The sequence below is a fragment of the Panicum virgatum genome, chromosome 4N, assembly GCF_016808335.1.
Source record: "Panicum virgatum strain AP13 chromosome 4N, P.virgatum_v5, whole genome shotgun sequence".
NCBI classification, from domain to species: Eukaryota; Viridiplantae; Streptophyta; class Magnoliopsida; order Poales; family Poaceae; genus Panicum; species Panicum virgatum.
This window is the reverse complement of record NC_053148.1, coordinates 40,000,975-40,006,974: the sequence shown is the minus strand read 5'-3', so window position 1 is coordinate 40,006,974 and position 6,000 is coordinate 40,000,975. Positions and strand designations below refer to the sequence as shown.

Below are 6,000 nucleotides of genomic sequence, written 5' to 3'. Positions count from 1 at the left end.
TAACAAAAATTATGCACCTAGAAAAGGTAAAATGACTAATAATTTGAAATGAAGGGAGTAGTAACATAGTAGCGCTCAGCCCCTCCCGCATTTTTCATGATGTTTGAATATGGGGAAAATTCGATTCATGCCACCACAACTCCGTGAAATTGGGTTTCACATTGAAAATCATGCCACTCAATGGCATGGATTTCAACATGAAATCCAACTTCGTGAAATTGTAGTGGCATGGATCCAACTGACCCAATATGGGCCATGTACAAGAGGTAAAAAATTTCGCTGAAAACTCACATCTCACATCACTTTAGCCGCATTTGGCAATACCACATCATGCTTAAATACCAGTTGCAACAATGGTTCCCTAGGATAGAGATTCTACCTACAACTTGTAGTTCTCAAACAAACATGGCTTGCATTGTTAGTGTGTTTGGGCTCCACAACTGTATCTGTATAGCTACCATAGTGCCATTTTCCTCATGATGTCATCATCGTACTAGTTGCAACAACAGGGGACTAAGCATGTGTTTGAATGGTGGGTCATAGTGGATCGGATAGATTTGAACCACTTCGACTTATACGGGACTAAGCCTGTGTTTGAATGGTGGATCAAAGTGGATCAAACAGATTCGAACCACTTCGACCCGTGTTTGGGCCATGTTTTGTTTGGGATGAAAAAATTTCGCGAAAACTTTTTGCAGCTTTGACCAATAATTAATAGTATTAAATAAAGTCTAATTACAAAACCACATGCAGAACCCCTAGGTAAATTCACGAGATAAATCTAATGAGACCTTTGCCCGCATGATTATATCATGGGCACTGTAGCAAACTACACTACGTCAGAAAACCTTTATTAGTGACGGCTAATTTCCGCGTCACTAAATTTTCGTCACTGATGTGAAATGTATTAGTGACGCAGAAAACTCCGTCACTAATAAATCAAAACCCGTCACCAATAAGGTGTTTAGTGACATGTTTTACCAGTAACCCGTCACTTATTACTGATATTGGTGACGCACCTGGCTATATCCCGTCACTGATAATGTCCCCAGTGACGGGAGAAAAGAAAACCCGTCACTGATATGACACTCATTAGTGGCGCGTTTTCACAACACCCGTCCCCAATGTCAAATTTGAAAACAAAAAAAAGAGAGAATAAAATATATCTTATATATACATCACAAATACACATTTTTCATCCTTTATATATACGATAGATACACAGGTTTTGTCCACTATATACAGTACAAAATAGAGCCATGAATGAATTGCAAGTACATAGATTTTATCCATTATACACAGCACACAGCCATGAATTGCAGTCATACACAAGCTTAATCAATTGAACTCATACAAATCAACTATGATCTCTAATGCCATTGCAATTATCTTCTTGTATACCAGCCCACCATTAGCACTATGGCACCTGCATCTGGACAATATATCAATCTCCAGCAAAAAGAAGAATTGCAATTGCATAGAAATTGTACTTGGTCCTCGAGCTAATGTCAATTAACTACCACTTAAAGTCCTCAGTTAATTTTATTCCAGAAGGTCCATTGGCTTGATCAATAACAGCCAAGATGATCTAAGATGTTATCTGCCATGAGACAGCAAAAATAACAGCCAAGTCTTAAATACATAACTTTCTAATCATAAAACATATCTGATGAATGTTTAGAAATAAAAAGTACTTAAAACAAGAAGCATAGTTTCCTAGCCTTCATATCTGATGAATGTTTAGAAATAAAAAGTACTTAAAACAAGAAGCATAGTTTCCTAGCCTTGCAGGCTGCAAATATCCCAAATTGTAGGGGATCCATGAAAGGTTATAACAGAAAACGTGCTAGCAGAAATGTATAGCCACCTTAAGCATGACCAATGCTCATGCATAAGTATGAAAATTTAACAAATCAAAAGTTTAAAGATCAGCATAAGTACTTTTTAGGCAGAGGAGGGGGGAGGACGACACAATTGCAGACTTGCAATGATCTCTAAATGTAAAATGAATATAATAATGGATATCAGCTAAAATAATAAGCATAAGTTGAGACAATTTGCAGCTTAGCATCCATCATTTCTATTTTGCTGGACAAAACAGGAGCATTTTTTTAGGCAGTAAAATCTCAGTTAGAATACACCCTCCTGCATATGAAAAAACAAAACACCCACAGGTACCTAAATACTCTTTGAATTGCATGTTTCTAGCATATCTAGTGGCCTTGCTCTCTATCCAGTCTGTTAAAAAAAAGGAAAACATCAATGCATAAGCTTCTAGAGAAACAGTACTTACAGGTAGATCTCTTGCTGAGTTATATACTACAGCACAATAGCAGTTATGAAGACACATGCAGAAGTTAAAAAGTTCACAATAAATATGAACTTTGATAATTCTTTTGAACCCCATAAAGGCTCTAACAACTTCCCGAATAAAAGAAGACCAATGGTGCGCTGACAATCACCTGGAAGAGTATTGCTCATGTGAGTTTGAGGGAAGTCTAATATGTTCTTGGAAAAAACGGTACAATTGTCAAAAAGTCTATAATATTTGAAAACTGTGACCAGTAGTTGAATTCACAAATGTCATGGTATACTTTATTTAGCACACATGCTAAATAAAAACAGTTATCAAACAGAACAACAGTATTTCCATCTCCTAAGATGACATTCAAGTTGGTTATTTCTTACTAGTGTTACACATGCTGTACTCCCACATGTCGGCCCAGCAAAGTCAGAGTGAGGTCCCTGGTAAAGAATAACTCGTGAGATATTCTGTCAACCTTATATCATAAATCAACAAAAATGTGAAGAATCACAACACATGGACTTCAGAGTATCAGAAGACTAAATTTTAGATTTCATTATTAGGTCATAGCATATAATTATTGACAACACAGTCTTCGTATTGGTGGGGGGGGGGGGGGTCTTTGCATAGGTTTCTCTCAACAAAATAAAGTTCTGATATTTTTGTAATTCACAAAGACAGAATTTAGAAGCTAAGAATCTGAAACAGATATAATGTATATCTCAATGAGAAAGTAAATAAGCTATACATCTATTTCAGAAAAGTGAAAGTGGTGGTAGCAAGTTGCATATATACCTCCGGTGTGAAACCCAACTGGCAGCAACATGAGGGTATAAGCACTGTACCTGCTTCATGGTCCTCGCATCAGAGAATGTAATCGAGATGTCACATGGTGGCTTGAATGCTCTAGTGATATAGTTCTGAATTCACATACCCATAGAATTCCATTATCATTATGGTAGATCACGAAAAACAAATCCAATAATTCCGCATCGGAAAAACATTAAGAGCTAAAATCTCTACATGCAGGGAATTGTTCATCAGAAAACAAACAAGTATCAGACATGTGAATGCGAACCAAACTTTTCCAAGTTGGAACAGAATTCATTTCATCTGCAATTCAGACACCAGGCCTAAACAACCTAACCTGAGAAAACAAACAGACTAACAATCCGCTAGTACTGAGTCAGCTCGAGCGAAAATAGACCAGGGCCCCTTGTGCCCAGGCTGCTACGGAGATGAGCCACGCCGCTCCACGACGAGCTAGCCTCCGCTGTGCCGATCTAGCTGCTAGCCCTTGCTGCCGCTTGCCCCATCTGTCGTGTGTCTGTGCATGTGTGGATCTGGATCTGAGATGGGAAGAGAGGAGTGGAGGGAGAGAGATAGACAAATGTACCAGGCACCGGCGTGGGCCTGCAGATCCACCGCCCGGAGGTGTTGAGAACGGCGGGGGCGGCCGCCGTGAAGGTACGAAACCGCATCCCGAGCTCCTAGTCCACCCCCGCAGTCGGCGCAGCTATGAGGAGGGGGGGCCAGAGAGGAGACCACCGGGGGTGGCGAGGAGGAGGGGGCGGCGCCGGGGACGCGGAGGAGGGGGGGCTCCATCGCATCACGAGCTCCTGGTCCATCGCGCCGTCGCCGGAGAAATCGACCAGCGAAACCCTAGCTTGACTCGTCGTGACGAGGTGACGGTGCCAAGGGAAGGAGGCAAGGAGCAAATGAAGGGCGCGGGTAGTGCGGTACCTTTTGGGCCGGCTGAAAGGCCGCCGCGGCCCAGGCCCAGGTTGCGAGCACATTTTCTATTCTAGCTGCTCTATAGACCCGAGTACTCGTACCAGTGACGTGGGTAGACAAAGTGTGTCACCAATTACTTCCAACATTGGTGACCTGTTCCAATAATAGCCGTCTTCAATGGAAGACCAGGTATCATTAGTGGCGCGTTTTACTGAGACACGTCTCCAATATGTCTGGGCTAAGTCATGGATAAAGATATTGGTGACGCGTTTGAACTATAGCCGTCACTAATATTATATTAGTGACGTGTGTTATTTTTGTGTCACTAATCTTGGTGTCTTCTTTGTTAGTTTTTGACGTAGTGTCATGAATTAATTAAACTCATTAGATTCGTCACGCAAAGTTGCACCCATGTGTGAAAAGATTTCGTAAATAGACTTCATTTAGTATTTTATGCAGACAAATTTTTTTTTTGCGAAATTTTTTTAGGAGTAACCAAATGCAGCCTTGTTACAATTTTATGTGGGTTGGGATGAATCCGGACGGGAATATTCACCATGGATGTGACGGACCATCTGAACCCACTTCGACACGCGTCACCCTCCGTCTTTCTCCATCCTGCATGTAAGGGGCGAGCAGCCGGGTAGGGACCAGTGGCGGCCGGTGGCGCAGCAAGGGCAACCAGCGCCCATGACAACGAAGGCCAGCAGCGTCGCAGGAGCCGAGCCGTGGGCAGGCGAGGCGAGCTCGAGCAGGTAGAGAGATGCAGGGCCGCGCGAGCAAAGGCATGGGGATTGCAGGCGGAGGAGCGCTGCGGGGAGGTAGGGTGGAGGAGAGAGCTTGGGCGGTGCGGGCATGCTGCAGGGAGCTGAGTGGTCTGCGGTCTGAAGGAGACGAGGTCCGTATAAAATAAGAGGATGATAGGTGGGACCAGTTGATGACTGTTGCTACTAGTGTTAAAAGGGTATCCATCCCGTCCTGTAAACAAAAAAAAAAAGATTGAACCCAACCCTCTCGACTCAACAATAGTTGGGTTGAATCCAACCTAAAAAAATAGGAATGCTCTACCAGGCCAGCAGTGCGATGCTCAATGTTATAACTCAGAAGTAGGGTGTTCCCAATGCCTTCAACTATAGCAAGATGACGACAGCATGAAGAAAATGGTGATACTACTATGCTGTACAGTAGAACCAGTAGTGCAGCAACCATGATGCTAGATCTAGCTCATGAAGATAGTTGTACTGTCTTGTACCATTTCAGAGGCTTTATTTAGAAATTGCAGGTTCACATAAGAACTGCGCCCCTGTAAGTTGATTGGAAGATAATAGAAGGCAACATCACGAGCTTGCAACCTGGTTCAGCTTTTGGAGTTCTGAATTTAGCAATGTTGATTTATCCGGCAAAATCATATATTTTTCAGGACCTTCCATTTTACAATAAAATTGTGAAGGAGAAAAGTAGCTTAATGATCCACATAGTTGTGCATCTTATACTGAAACAATGTTTAACCGGCAGGATCAGACCTTGCATATTTCAATAAAGTTGTGAAGGAGAAAAGCAGCTGTGAATGGGGAAAAACAGCTTACTGGACCACATAACTATGCATCTCATACTAAAACCATATTGATTTATCCGGCAGGATCGTATGTTTTTAGGATCTTCCATTTTTCAAAAAAAATTGTAAAAGAACAGCATACCAAAGCACATACAGAAGCACACACAACCGAGCTTTGTTGGCTTCCTGAGATCATCAAGACACCCCTTTCCTTTTGTGATCATGCACACATACAAACATTGCATTACAAGCTGCAATCTCGGCCAGCCTGATCCGTAAATCAGAAACTGGTAAGCCACAGTAGCCATGGCGTGCCCTTTTCTAGTCGCACGATGCACGCCGCAAGATGCAGCTCACATCTGTCATCTATGCAACGGTGGCACAAAGTTAGCTTTGCCCTTCTGCA

General features: G+C 42.3%; 1 long non-coding RNA gene across 4 annotated transcripts; it reads right to left on the bottom strand.

Annotated features, from left to right (window-relative positions):
• Positions 1-1,153: 1,153 nt before the first annotated feature.
• Positions 1,154-4,011, bottom strand: LOC120669673. 4 transcript variants are annotated; one of them, XR_005672748.1, is made up of 3 exons: positions 3,101-4,011; positions 2,689-2,745; positions 1,154-2,462 (listed from the first exon to the last, which is right to left on the bottom strand). It is a non-coding gene; the product is annotated as an uncharacterized LOC120669673 (long non-coding RNA). The 4 variants fall into 4 exon arrangements; XR_005672750.1 differs by having other exon boundaries at positions 2,689-3,632; positions 3,702-4,011; XR_005672749.1 differs by having other exon boundaries at positions 1,154-1,600; positions 2,294-2,462; positions 2,689-4,006.
• Between the last annotated feature and the right edge of the window lie 1,989 nt (positions 4,012-6,000).